The following is a 16,117-nucleotide window of genomic DNA, read 5'->3' as shown; positions in this document are numbered from 1 at the left end:
GGTACTGATCACATTTCTTACTTCAATGGGCACTGTCAGATATAAAAACTTCTTATATATTATACATCTTGGCAAAATAATAGTTTTTCTAATATACTTCTTTAAAAAAAAAAAATAATAATAATAATCACATTTTATTAAAGTAAACTGCCTTTGAAAATCCCACCACTAGTTGTCCCCAAACCTCCTGTGACACTGATGAGTCCCACTGAAGCATCACCTTGTCCAAGGGTCATGGACATGAGATGGCTGATTGACAAGGCTGCAGGAGGAACACAGCCTGCAGCAACACTGCTGTTACAGAGAGTTTTATCAAACATGTGCTTCCAGCTGTTGCAAAACTACAACATAAAAATTACATGCATGTGATCAGGATTAGGTACTGAGTAACATTTAAAAGTTTTGCTTTTTTTGTGGGATCTAACAGGCACAGTTTCAATGCTTCTTTTTGTATGGTGCCCCCTCTGTGACTTTTTATGTGACTTTTTATGCCGTGCAATAAAATGTGCAACTTTTTCATAAAGCTGTCCACTGCCAGTTTTGTAAGCCAAGTCAAGGCTGGTGTAGATTTGCAAAGTTGCGCCAAAAAGATGAGACAAACTGAAGCCGCACATCTTAAATTCCTGACCTCTGCATGATATCAACTAAAATCACAACTTGGTATGTTCTTTTAGAAAAACCTTCTTAGGGTCTATTCACACGTACAGTATTCTGCGCGGGATTTTCTGTTGCAGATTTCAATGTAAACTGAATGACTGAACACAGCTTGAAATCCTGCACATGAAATATGCGCTTCAAATCTGCACAGAATACTGTACATATGAATAGACCCTTAATGAAGAAATCATTGTGCCAAAGAACAGCAATAAAATCGTGGTAAAAGGATTCATGAATTCCCACCATTGAGAACTGTCAATTTGTCAATTGCAGCACAGTGTCTTATGCAGCCCTAGCCTGAACATTTCTAGAAATCCAGTGAATTCATGGGGGAGATTTATCAAAACCTGTGCAGAGAAAAAGTCGACCAGTTGCCCATAGCAACCAAACAGCTTGCTTCTTTCATGGAATCTTCATCCATGAGATCCATCAGGGCATAGATTTTTTTTTTACTGATTAGAGTAAAATACTGAAACATGTTTTTTTTTCTTTTTTATAATCAGTTTCGATTTTTCGATTATAATCTTTTTTTATTTCATTTTTTTGTACATTTGTTTTGAACAGTGTTTAGAGATATGCTTTACAAAAACTGAAACGGTTCTAATATGAATGGAAAAGGTGTCTTGCCACGCTCGGTGACCTTTGTAGAGGTCTTATTAGAGGGAGGCTGATCAGTGAGCAACAGCTATTCTGTGTACCTCTGTTATCTGTAGGCTGGTGTTACTTACACTGTCTTTTTTAATAAGGGGGACACTGCTGGGAAGTGATGTGTACAGAACAGAAATTCTCAGCTTAGGTTTAGGTCTAGTGGCCAAAATAGAAACTGCAAGATTTAAGGACTATTTTAACCCCTTGCCGCAAAACATCATTTATAAACAGCGTCTAAAAGTGCCGAAATCTGTTGCCTGTAGCTCAGCAGAGATGATTGGGACATTGTGATTTCTCCACAATGGTTCCAATCAGCTCTGCAGAGCTACCTATCAGCTGTAAGGACAGAGGGAAGTCTCTTACCTCCTTCCCTGCTGTCCGATTGGTGCTGCTATGATGCAGCCAGCCATTGCAGGCTGTAGCAATCGAGCACCGACAAAACTGATCAATGCTCTTTTATGGAGCAGCATTGATCAGTCTATGCAATCTAAACATTGCATGTAATAGTCTCCTATGGGGACAATAATTTTTTTTTTTTTAAAGTGTTAAAAATAAATAAATAATTGAATTAACCCCTTAAGGACCAATCCCATTTTGACCTTAAAGGGGTTATCCACCATAAGGTGATTTTAGTACTTACCTGCCAGAACTAGGCATTTCCTGTTGCATTTTGTTCTCTAAACTACAGATCCCACAGTTCCATGCTTGATAGTTTGAGATCACTTTCCTTACTCCCACACATCAGCCACCCCACCCATTGAAACACAGTGTTTTCTAACCAGGGGGCCTAAACAGCTACAGCTGTTGCAAAATTGAAGCAGGATAGGCTCCCTCTGATCACCTGACTAGTGATGTCAGGTCTCGATGCACTGCAACCTGGGAAATCTTGAGACATGGGTAATTTTGTATGCCGTTAAAAATAAATATTGGGGCGATAATCACAGAATTGTGAGATCACTATCACACACAGGTACAGACACTATATTATGGACTACACTAACTTTACAGTCCCTGTAACATAGTCAAATAAAAAAAAATTCCTGGAATACGCCTTTAAGGACCAGGCCAGTTTTAATTTTTGCACTTTTTTCCTCCTCCCCTTCTATCATAACGGTTTCAATTTTGAACCTATAGACCAATAGTTTTTGCACCACCAATTATACTTTGCAATGACATCAATAATTTAATAACAAAATTTACTGCAAAACCAAAAAATATATATTTGTGGGGTGAAAAAACAAAACAAAACAAATGCATTTTCTAACTTTTGGGGCTTCCGTTTCTACACAGTGCACTTTTCGGTAAAAATTACTGTATTTATCGGCGTATAACACGCACTTTTTAGGCTAAAATTTTTATCCTAAAGTCTATGTGCGTGTTATACGCCGATACACCCCCAGGAAAGGCAGGGGGAGAGAGGCCGTCGCTGCCCACTTCTCTCCCCTGCCTTTCCTGGGGTCTAGAGCCCTGCTGCCGGCCCTTCTCTCCCCCTGGCTATCGGCGCCGCTGCCCGTTCTGTCCCCCTGACTATCGGTGCTGGCGCCCCATTGCTGGCGCCGATAGCCAGGGGGAGAGAAGCGGCGCAGACAGCCAGGGGGAGAGAAGGGGCAGCGGCACCCATTGCCGGCGCCGGTGCCCCGTTGCCTCCCCCCATCCCTGGTGGCATAATTATCTGTTGCCGGGGTCGGATCCGCGCTGCTTCAGGCCTCCGGCGTGCGTCCCCTTCGTCGTTGCTATGCGCTGCACGGCGCGGCGCATGACGTCAGTGCGCCGCGCCGTGCAGCGCATAGCAACGACGCAGGGGACGCACGCCGGAGGCCTGAAGCAGCGTGGACCCGACCCCGGCAACAGGTAATTATGCCACCGGGGATGGGGGGAGGCAACGGGGCAGCAGCGCCGGCAATGGGTGCCGCTGCCCCTTCTCTCCCCCTGGCTGTCGGCGCCGCTTCTCTCCCCCTGGCTATCGGCGCCGACAATGGGGCGCCAGCACCGATAGTCAGGGGGACAGAACGGGCAGCGGCGCCGATAGCCAGGGGGAGAGAAGGGCCGGCAGCAGGGCTCTAGACCCCAGGAAAGGCAGGAGGAGAGAAGCGGGCAGCGACGGCCTCTCTCCCCCTGCCTTTCCTGGGGGTGTATTGGGGTATACACGTGCACACACGCACCCTCATTTTACCATGGATATTTGGGTAAAAAACTTTTTTTACCCAAATATCCTTGGTAAAATGAGGGTGCGTGTTATACCCCGATAAATACGGTACACCTTATCTTTGTTGTGTAGGTCCATAAGGTCACAAGGATACCCAATCTATGTAGGTTTTCTTTTATTTTACTACTTTAAAAAAATTATAACCACATGCACCAAAATGTGTATGTTTAAAATTGTCATCTTCTTTATTTTTTCGCATACAGAGGTATATGAGGGCTAATTTTTGTGCCATGGTCTATAGTTTATATTGGTACCATTTTTGTTTCGATTGGACTTTTTTATTGCTTTTTATTAGCTTTTTATGATATATGAAGTGACCAAAAATGTACAATTTTTTTTACTTGTACGTCATTGACCGTGCGGTTTAGCTAACCTTATAATTTAATACATCAGACATTTACGCACACGGCGGTACCACTTTTTTTTTATTACATTATTTTATTTAAAAAATAGGAAAAGGGGGTGATTTAAACTTTTAATAGGGAAGAGGTTAATTCCCTTTTATGAACTTTTTTTTTTTTTTTACCTTTTTTCCAGCTCCAGCAGGTGGCTACAACATGCATTCTTTTGATTGCTTACACTGATCAATGCTATGCCATAACCTGCAGAGCATGCTTGGAGCAGCAGATCGCTGGACGACGAGGAGGCAGGTGAGGACCCTCCCGTCATCCAGTCAGCTGATCGGAACCCGCGATTTTACAGCGTATGTGCCAATCAGCTCGACTGGGCTAACCGGCACCATTAACCCTACACTTTAGACACCGTGATCAACTTTGATTGTGGCGTCTAAAGGGTTAATGCCGGGCATCGGCCCGATCAGCGGTGCCCGGCATTAGCCACAAAGTTTAACCAGTTCTCCACTCGTGAGAATGGTTTAAACCCCGTTAATGGGACCAGGGCCTACAGGTACGCCCTTGGTCCTTAAAGGGGTACTTTGCTACTCAGCGTTTGGAACAATCCGAATGCTGAAGCCAGCACCGGGAGCTTGTGATGTCATAGCCCCGCCCCCTGGTTATGTCACTCCCCGCCCCCTATATGCAAGTCTATGGGAGGGGGAGTGATGGCTGTCACGCCCCCTTCCATAGACTTGCATTGAGGGGATGTGGAGTGATGTCATGAAGGGGCGGGGCTATGATGTCACGAGCTCCCAGCGCTGGTTCCAGCGTTTGGAACAGTTTGTTCCAAATGCTGAGAAGTGGAGTACCACTTTAAGTACCAGAACGTCAGGGCGTTAAATAAAATTATGTAAACAAAAATAAATATGAACATATGTGGTATTGACGCGTGTGGAAATGTCCGAAATATTAAACTATAATGTTAATTTAACTGTACGGTCAATGGCGTAAATGTAAGAAAATAAAAGAGTCAAGAAATGCATATTTTTTTGCTTCCTAAACCAGAAAAAATGAATAAAAATGTTCAAAAAGTCCCATCAAAACAAAAATGGTATCGATAAATACTTAAGACCATGACACAAAAAAATTAGCCACATACGTCTCCGTCTTTGCAAAAAAAAAAAGTTATAGGGGTCAGACGAGGACAATTTTAATCATACATATTTTCATACAAAAATTTTGAATTTTTTAAAAAGGTAGTAAAATAAAACATAATTTGTGTCGACAAGTGCACTGTGTAGAAAAAGAAGCCCAAAAAGTTGCTAAATAGCTTTTTTTTTTTTTTCAATTTCTTCCCACCAAATTTATTTTTTTATTTTGCTGTTGTTTTGGTGGTAAAATGAACTATGTCATTACAAAGTACAGTTGGTGGCGCAGAAAACAAGCCCTCATATGGGTCTGTAAGTGGAAAGTTAAAAAAAGTGGTTAAACATAAAAACGTGATTTAACACGTTAACGACCTGGACGTGTATACAAGTCCAGGCAGGATGCACGTTCCCACATCAGGACAAGTATACACGTCCATGGTTGTCCTGGGTGCTGTCCAGTGCACCCACCAGATCGCCGCAGGGACTCTGCTGTAACACACAGCCGGGACCCTGCCGCACTGCCAGGACCGAATTAAACTTCAGTTCCGGCAGTTTAACCCTTACAGCTGTGGTCGGAAGTGAGCGCGATAGCGCAGCGCGATCGTGGGTTGCTGTGTTTGATCCCCAGCCGGCGTGACCCTGCCGCACTGCCAGGACCGAAGTAAATTTCGAGTCCTGGCAGTTTAACCCTTACAGCCGCAGTCGGTAATAAAATATGGGTCACATTATCTACTTTTCAGATGCAATGTACAAAAAATATGTCCCACAAGTGATGCATTTGTGGGGAAAAAAAGAAAATTACAAATTTTCCACTGACTTTGTAACCATTCCAGCCACAAAAAAGGACTCAAAGTACTCACTTTTGGTCTAGGTGAATACTTTAGGGGGTGTAGTTTTAGGGGGTTCTGTATGGTTCTGGCAGCTAAAATCCTTTGCAGGCATGAAGTGCGGCCTAAAATCCATTCGGCCTCAAATGATGCCCTGAAAGCCAAAGGGGGCTCCTCTCCTTCTGGGTCCTACCACGCTGCCAAGGAACCAAATATGGCCTAAGCGGGGATATTTCCAAACACGGGCCGAGCAGCTCAATAAAATATAGGGTGCATTTCTTTCAATATCAGAAGCGATGTACAAAAAATATGTCCCACAAATGATGTATTTGTGAAAAAAGCACATTTCTAATTTTTAACACTGTAATAATTCCTGCCAAAAAAATGTTGGTGTTAAAATACTCACTGTACCCCCTAGCGAATACCTTGAGGGGTCTAGTTTTTAAAAAGGGGTCATTTGGGGGGTTACCTATGTTCTACCACCTTCAAATTTCTGCAAACCTTGCATAGCACATAAAAAAAAGATGTACTTTTTAAATTTTGAAAATTTCAAGTTAAATTGTTAGGCTTCTAATTCACCTAAAATGTTAATTAAAAACAAAAGAAATGCTTCCAAAAATAAAGTAGACATCTGAACGTATAAGTTTCATAAACTATTTGGTCAGAAAGTATAAATATATGCAACTTAGTGTTAAAATAGCGCGTCATACCGGCCTGCTGATTCTTGTAGCTGGGGGCCAGCGTTAACCCTTTAGATCGCCGCCCCCTCCCATAGAAATGAATGGAGGGGGCGTGGCGTGACGTCACGTCCCCGTCTCGGAAGCTCGGCGGTTTCCGAAACTGCAGATGCAGCTACGCATAGAATGCGGGCTGCTGCAGGGAGATTGCGGGGGGTCCCAGCGGCGGGCCCTCCATGATCAGACATCTTATCCCCTATCCTTTCCATAGGGGATAAGATGTTTTTGCCTGGAATACCCCTTTAACCCCTTCCTTATTAAAAGTTTAAATCACCCTCCTTTTCCAAAATTCCATATAAAAAATATATAAACATAATAAGAATAAACATATGTGGTATCGCCGCGTACGTAAATGTCCAAACTATAAAAATATAATATTAATTAAACCAGACGGTCAATGGCGCATCCGCAGAAAAATTCCAAATTCCAAAATAGCATATTTTTGGTCACTTTTTATACCATAAAAAAGGAATATAAAGCGATCAAAAAGTCTGATCAAAACAAAAATGGTGCCGATTAAAACTTCAGATCACGGCGCAAAAAGTGAGCCCCATTCCACCCCATACGCGGAAAAATGAAAAGTTATAGGGGTCAGAAGATGACAATTTTACATGTATTAACCCCTTAAGGACCCAGCCCATTTGGGCCTTAAGGATGCAGAAAACTTTATTTTTACGTTTTCATTTTTTCCTCCTCGCCTTCAAAAAATCATAACTCTTTTATATTTTCGTCCACAGACTAGTATGAGGGCTTGTTTTTTGCGCGATCAGTTGTACGTTGTAATGCCATCACTCACTTTACCATAAAATGTATGGCGCAAACAAAAAATGACTATTTGTGTGGGGAAATGAAAAAGAAAACCGCAATTTTGCTAATTCTGGAAGGTTTCGTTTTCACGCCGTACAATTTATGGTAAAAGTGACATGTGTTCTTTATTCTTTGGGTCAATATGATTAAAATGATACTTGTGATAACATACTTTTCTATTACTGTTGTGCTTAAAAAAAAATCACAAACTTTTTAACCAAATTAGTATGTTTAAGATCCCCCTATTTTGAAGACCTATAACTTTTTCATTTTTCCGTATAAGCAGCGGTATGAGGGCTCATTTTTTGCGCCATGATCTGTGCTTTTTATTGATACCATATTTGCTTATATAAAACTTTTAATACATTTTTTATTAATTTTTTTGGAATAAAATGTAATAAAAAAGCAGCTATTTTGGACTTTTTTTTTTACGTTCACGCCGTTCAGCGTACGGTATGATTAATATTTTATTTTAATAGTTCAGATATTTACGCACGCGGCGATACCAAATATGTATATAAAATATTTTTTAAACACTTTTTGGGGGTGAAATAGGGAAAATAGGGCAATTTATGTTTTATTGGGGGAGGGGGTTTTTCACATTTTTTTCACTTTATTTTTTTTAACTTTTTTTACTTTTATTTTTACACTTTAATAATCCCCATAGGGGACTATTTAAAGCAATCATTCGATTGCTAATCCTTTTCAATACTATGTATAGGACATAGCACTGATCTGGGTTATCGGTCATCTTCTGCTCTGGTCTGCGGGAAGGCAGATCAGAGCAGAAGACTCCCGGAAGACAGCGGAGGTAGGTGAGGGGACCTCCGGCTGCCGTGCTGGATGATAGGATCGCCGCGGCAGCGCTGCGGGCGATCCGATCATCCAATTAAATGACCGCAATGGTGCAGATGCCGTGATCGGTATTGATCACGGCATCTGAGGGGTTAATGGCGGACATCCGCAGGATCGCGGGTGTCCACCATTACCGGCGGGTCCCTGGCTGCGATCAACAGCGCATGATCCGGGCATCGCTCCGATGCCCGCGGTTATGCTTAGAACGTAAATGTACCAGGACGTACATTTACATCCTTCGTCGTTAAGGGGTTAATTTTTGTGCATGTAGTTATGATTTTTTCCAAAAGTACGACAAAATCAAACCTATATGAGTAGGGTATCATTTTGATCGTATGGACCTACAGAATAAAGATAAAGTGTCATTTTTTACCGAAAAATTTACTGCGTAGAAACGGAAGCCCCCAAAAGTTACAAAATGGTGTTTTGTGTTCAATTTTGTCGCACAATGATTTTAAAATGACTGACGACATTACACAGTAGAATTAGTGGCGCAAAAAATAAGCCCTCAAATGGATTTTTAGGTGCAAAATTGAAATGGTTATGATTTTTAAAAGTTAAGGAGGAAAAAAACAAAAGTGCAAAAAAAACGATTGGTCCTAAAGGGGTTAAGTTGTTAAAGGGGTATTCGGCCTTAGACATCTTATCCACTATCCAAAGGATAGTGGATAAGATGTCTGATCGCAGGGGTCCCGCCGCTGGGACCCCCGCGATCTCGGTGCAGCCCCTGGCATTCTGTGCTGGGCACTGCTTTCAGGACCGAGATGTGACGTTACAGCCATAGACATAGGCATCAATGGAGTGGGCGTGGTGTAATGTCACAAGGGGTGTGGCTGTGACGTCACGTCTCGGTTTTGGGAGCAGTGACCGGCACAGAATGCCAGGAGCTGCACCGAAATCACGGGGTCCCAGCGGCGGGACTCCTGCAATCAGACATTTTATCCCCTAGATGTCTAAGGCCAGAATACCCCTTTAAGCAATAGATCAATTTCTGACACATTCCCTTCAACATAAGTAATTCCAGGTATAACCTAATTTCCTTACACCTTCTAATATGTTTAACAAGAGGACCCTCAGATTCCATCGCATGGGGGGGGGGGGGGTACCCCAGGTATTTCTGTTATCACATCTCATGCACTCAAACATACAATGATATTTATGAATGGGGATTGTTAAATAATAAAGAGATGAATAATCAGTTTCCTTTCATGCTAACATCATGTGGTGATTCATAGGAATTTTCAGCAATTTCCTAAAGTTGAAGACAGGTTATAAGGTAACATCATATCTATTACATATATTACTTACCTGTCAGCACAGCAATAGGTTAAAGGGGTATTCCCACCTGAAATATTTTTGGAATATCCTGGTACCCAAAGGATCCATCTGTATGGTCTAGCAGGTTATCTAAATGGATCACAGATATCTGGGATCAGTGCTATGCCAATGCATAGTGCTGAACAGTAACAACAATCTAATGATTGCTATTCTAATGGACAAAAAAAAGTATTAAAATATAATATATATTAAAATATGATGTTAATGATCCCATATGATGAATGGCGTAACCATAACATAGTCTAAAATTGCTGATTTTGGTCACATCTAATCCCAGGAAAAAAGTGACCAAAAAGTCACATAGATGAAGGTACAGATAAAAACTACAGATCACACTGCAAAAAATTTGCCATGCGAGTCATACAGCCCTGTATACAGAAAAATAAGAAAGTTATAGTTTTAAACATACTACAAAATAACTTTTTTTTAAAAAGCATTACAATAATAGAAAAGCTATGTAAACATGGGTATCACTTTAATCGTATTGACCTACAGAATAAACAGAATATATCAGTTTTACCATAAAGGGCACTGCATAAAAACAAAAACCTCCAAAGTTTGCTTAATTTCGGTTTTCTTAGCAATTTTCAACTACAAATAATAATTTTTGTTGTTGCACTGTACACTTTATGGTAAAATGAGTGATGTCATTACAAAGTAAAATTGGTCTTGTAAAAAACAAGCCCTCATATTATGTTGAGTATTATATATGAGTTATGGTTCATAAAAGGCAAGATATAAAAAAACAAAAATGCTAAAATGAAAATTGGCTGTGTCCTTTAAGGGTTAATGACGCAACATATTTTTTTATTTTCCCCTAAAATGGTTTTATTTTTCTGTATATGGGGCTTTATAAGGGATAATTTTTTGCACCGTGATCTGTAATTTTTTAGCAATATCATATTTATTTTGATGGGGCATTGTATTTTAATATTTTTGTTTAGTTAACACTTTTTATATGGAAAATGGTGATTTAAACTTTTATAATGAAACAGTGTTTCAGTGTTTTTTTTTGTTTTTTGTTTTTTTACACTTTATTAAAGGGCTCTAGTGAAAAACATTTTTTTTTTATATCAACTGGTGCCAGAAAGTTAAACAGATTTATAAATTATTTCTATTTAAAAATCTTAACCCTTCCAGTTCTTATTACCTGCTGTATGCTCCACAAAAAAGTTCTTTATTTTTTAAATGTATTTTCTGTCTGACCACAGTGCTTTCTGCTGACACCTCTGTCCATGTCAGGAACTGTCCAGAGCAGGAGAGGTTTGCTATGGGGATTTGCTCCTTCTCCGGGCAGTTCCTGACTTGGATAGAGCACTGTGATCAGACAAAAAAGAAATTAACTTCCTATGGAGCATACAGCAGCTGATAAGTACTGGAAGGGTAAGATTTTTAAATAGAAGTAATTTACAAATCTGTTTAACATTTTGGCACCAGTTGATTTAAAAAAATAAATAAATAGTTTTTAACCGGAGTACCTCTTTAACCCCATTAGATGGCTCATTTAGATCAAAGCAGTACATCCGCCACACAAAGGCTCTATCAATAGGTGTAGATAGGCAGCCACAGTAATCCCTCTGGCTGCCAGGACAACAGATCGCCAATCCCCCTGGTTAACAGCGAGTGACAGTGATTGCTGCATGGCCACTTTACTGGCCCCATGATGTACCCATAAGTCCTGGGGTGGGAAAGTGTTAAAGGGGTATTCCAGGCAAAACTTTTTTATATATATATCAACTGGCTCCAGAAAATTAAACAGATTTGTAAATTACTTCTATTAAAAAATCTTAATCCTTTCAGTACTTATGAGATTCTGAAGTTAAGGTTGTTCTTTTCTGTCTAAGTCCTCTCTGATGACACCTGTCTCAGGAAACGCCCAGTTTAGAAGCAAATCCCCATAGCAAACATCTTCTAAACTGGGCGTTACCCGAGACAGGTGTCATCAGAGATCACTTAGACAGGAAAGAACAACCTTAACTTCAGAAGCTCATAAGTACTGGAAGGATTAAGATTTTTTTGATAGAAGTAATTTACAAATCTGTTTAACTTTCTGGAGCCAGTTGATATATATAAAAAAAGTTTTTGCCTGGAATACCCCTTTAATGGGATTTGAATGAGCAGTGTAGACTTGAAGCTTGGCTGTTTTTTGGCTTCCCAGCCAGGAGAAATGGTAAGCCCTCGATAAATTTCCCTTTAATCGGACAGGGGATGCCTGATGTACAGAGCCCAAACGGATTGCATAATAAAATCTGACTACTAAATACGCTGGAGTCCCTTTAATAAAGCACCTTGTGGTGAACACTGGATTGTCGTTTGGGCTCTGATATCAGGGAAACTTTTTGGGGCTTGGTTCAAGCTCATATAGGTCCACTCACAACTTGTGTCAGCACAGATTGCCGGCCAGACATTTTAGGCTTCTTCCTTTAACAGCACGCACCCACCCTTTTTCAGCCTGCTAAAACTTCCCATCCTGCTGCTACCCCCCCCCCCCCCCCCAACTAGTTGCTGCTGCATTTGTCCCTATTATCATAAATACAGTTATCCCAATGTTGCCACTGGCACAAGTGTCCCATATAAGGTGGACATTTTTATTGTGTGGGGGGCATAAAGGGGGTTGTTATAACTGTTTTGTGGCAGGAGGGGGGTAATAATAATACAGTTTCTGATCTAAAAATAGTAATAACACCCCACTTTATACCCCCACACAATAAAAATGCCTACTTTTGTACCCCCTAATCTGACATAATGCACCTTTTTCCTTGAGAAAATAGTTAAACTTATACTCACTTAATCCTTATCTCACAAGTAGCTGAGGTGTTTTCTCACCCTTGGAAGCAGCAGCCCTGCACAGGTGGTTCAGTTTAGTGATGGCATCATGCCACCTGTACAGAGACACTTAAATTCTATACATGATTTTAACATCTTTATGCCAGTGGCTGCTCTCAGTCACAACTCTGAATGTTAAAGGGGTACTCCGGTGATCTGTCATTCCGCACCCACCTTTGTGAGCTCTCTGCCGTCACGCCTGTCCCTTAGACTTGCATTGAGGGGGTGGGGCGTGATGTCACATGGGGGCGGGGCGTGACATTACAATACTCCGGCCCCGTGGTCATAATGCTTCACACTCTGAGCCTCCAGCGCTGCGGAGAGCTCACAAAGGTGGGTGTGGAATGACAGATCACTTGGTGCCCCAGCGGCACCAAGGGGATAAGATGTCTTTCCTTTAATGTGGAAAACCGTTTGACACTTTTAAAATCTGTTTAGAAGTATCTGATTCAGCTATGCCCAGGAAGCTTCAGTAGTTAACGTTGAATGGGCTTTTACATGAAGGGGAGAGAAATTTCAGGCCTTGAGAACTATGACCAGTCAAGATGGATGACTTGATACATCTGGTTAGAATTAATGTGTTGGCCTTTTGGGTGTGTCTGGTGTCACTTGCTCTACAGAACCTGGTCTCCAAATTGAAGTGGAATATTGAAGCTCTAGACGCCATCCTTTAGTAAGGTCTGGCCATTTCTATAAAGGATGAATTAAAAGGGATTTGCCTGCCACCCTTGATGCTGTCAATAAGACAATGGAAGCATGATTGTGTTTGATGGGTGCCAAGGGTAGAACCTATGTTACGATTACCTTTTCAAGGTTGCCAGACTAAAACTTACTGATGCTGAACGTCAGTACACGGACAAAGTAATAACGTGAACCTATAGTGTAGGGATAAGGAACAGGATGGCAATCTAAGCCAATTAATCAAGCAGAATTTCTGGAGTGTTGCATTTTCTTCTGAACAATGGCATCTAATTCTGGTTTACTCATCTTGTTGGCCAATTGGCAGAAGACCAGAGGCTCCAATCCTCAATTTCCAACCTAAACAAGTTGTCCCAGCCGCCTGCCATGCTGTTTCACCCAGTGCATAATCTGACTGCATTACGGAGCTAGAATGGGATTTCTGCTTATTTTATAGAACACTGTTGGCATGTTATCTGACTGGATCAAAGCCTTCTGACTTAGAAGAAGCAGAATGTGATGTAGAGATGACTTGAAGGTTCTTAATCCCCTCAATAACCATGCACTGGGTGTATATCATGAACCCAAAGAATTGTATTGAAGTTGTTATTGCCTTCTGGTGAAGACAGCCCAAATGGAAGGCATCAAAACTATCTCTGAGTACTCCTCCTAGGGGATTTCTAAACGATTAAAAAATCGAAATAAAATAAGGTATGGTTTTTCTTGTATTGTACAATGCATTTCAAAGTCGATCTGGGTTCTTCCTCAGGTTTCTTCAGAGTTTGTCCTATGCGTGTTGTGCCGACATTTGCACAAATCAAATAGGTGAGTTGTTTTTTGTTGTCTTTGGAAGGGAATTGTTCAAGCAAGTGAGGTCTGTTATTTTGCACAATTTGTCATGGTACATCTCTAAGCCACTCACATAGCAATATCAAGATAACCACAGACAACAATGAAATATTCAATAAAATCTTCTCTTAAAGGGGTACTCCGCCCCTAGACATCTTATCCCCTATCCAAAGGATAGGGGATAAGATGTCAGATCGCCGGGGTCCCGCTGCTGGGGACCCCGGGGATCGCTGCTGCAGTACCCCGCTACCATTACTGCGCAGAGCGAGATCGCTCTGCACGTAATGACGGGCAATACAGGGGCCGATGCATCGTTACATCACGGCTCCGCCCCTCATGACGTCACGGCCCGCCCCGTCAATACAAGTCTATGGGAAGGGGGCGTGGCGGTTGTCACGCCCCCTGCCATAGACTTGCATTAAGGGGATGGGCCGTGATGTCATGAGGGGCGGAGCCATGACGTCACGCTGCTCCGGCCCCTGTATCGCCCGTCATTATGCACAGAGCGAACTCGCTCTGTGCAGTAATGATGGCGGGGTGCCGCAGCGGCGATCCCCGGGGCCCACAGCAGCGGGACCGTGGCAATCTGACATCTTATCCCCTATCCTTTGGATAGGGGATAAGATGCCAGGGGCGGAATACCCCTTTAAAACACCATCCTGCAAATCATCAGATTGATTTAGCCAATTTCAAAGAACCCTAGCCACTAGGACAGTTGGCTGAGACAGACTTGCAAAACATATTAGATGATTTATAGTATTTATTTAAATAAATAATTAAATTAAAAATAGATAAAACAAAATCCATGTTTCTGTTCTGGCATTTTAGCACAGTACTCCTCTTTCTAGATTATCTGGTGACAGTCAAGTCCACATTTGGAGGACTTGTCCATCAGTTTTATCAGCAAGCATGTAAACAGTCCTAAACCAGCACCTAAATTGACCTTTTTGTCTAGTTTCCCTAATCGATATGTAACCAATTTTGCAGGAAGAGAAGGAGCAAATGTTCCCCTTTTTATAGGAAATGTAAAACAATGTCTTTTTTAGATTTTACCTTTCACGATTGCTTAGACTCAGATATCCCCTTCACTGTTTTCAGGAACTTATAACATTAAAGGAGTACTCCGGCGCGCACTTTTTTTTTGCTTTTATCCCATCTGGGCTGCAAAATAAAAGAAAACACACTTTCTCTTACCTGCCAACGAGCCCCCGAAGCTCCGGTACACTCCGGTACAGGTGTTTGGTCCCCGGGCTGTATTCTTCTTACTTCCTGTTAGCCCGACACGTCACACGGAGCTTCAGCCTATCACCGGCCGAGGCGGGACATCGCTGCGGCCGGTGATAGGCTGAAGCTCCATGTGACGTGCCGGGCTAACAGGAAGTAAGAAGAATACAGCCTGGGGACCGAACACCTGTACCGGAGTGTACCGGAGCACCGGGGGAGCGTATGCAGGTAAGAGAAAGTGTGTTTTCTTTTATTTTGCAGCCCGGACGGGATAAAAGGAAAAAAGTGCGCGCCGGAGTACTCCTTTAACCTGTCCCTGTAAAGATGTACAAATACTGCAGAGCTTTCATTCAACTTTTATGGTATATTTCGGGGCTGTGACTACTTCTTAGTCACAATGTTACAGGTTGGTTGTAAGCAGTAGAGATGAGCGAACTTACAGTAAATTCGATTCGTCACAAACTTCTCGGCACGGCAGTTGATGACTTTTCCTGCATAAATGTGTTCAGCTTTCAGGTGCTCCGGTGGGCTGGAAAAGGTGGATACAGTCCTAGGAAAGAGTCTCCTAGGACTGTATCCACCTTTTCCAGCCCACGGGAGCACCTGAAACTGAACTAATTTATGCAGGAAAATTCATCAACTCCCGAGCCGAGAAGTTCGTGAAGAATTGAATTTACTGTAAGTTCGCTCATCTCTAGTAAGCAGTCATAGAATAGTGATGGAATAGCTGTTAAGTCTCAATCTGAATCTAATTAATATCTGATTGCAATATAAAGCAACTGTGCACTTTTTGCACAGTTGTAAATAGTAATGCTTAAAGGGGTATTCCAGGAATTTTTTTTATTTGACTATGCTACAGCATACCAAATAACTGTTGTCTCAGATTTCCCAGGTTGCAATGCGGCCAAGGCCTGACTCACTAGTCAGCTGATGACAGGGAACCTGTCTGCTTCAATGGGTGGAGGGATTGCTTGGTGGGAGA

This window comes from Hyla sarda, chromosome 6 (assembly GCF_029499605.1).
Source record: "Hyla sarda isolate aHylSar1 chromosome 6, aHylSar1.hap1, whole genome shotgun sequence".
Taxonomy (NCBI): Eukaryota; Metazoa; Chordata; class Amphibia; order Anura; family Hylidae; genus Hyla; species Hyla sarda.
Note: the sequence above shows the minus strand (reverse complement) of the source record.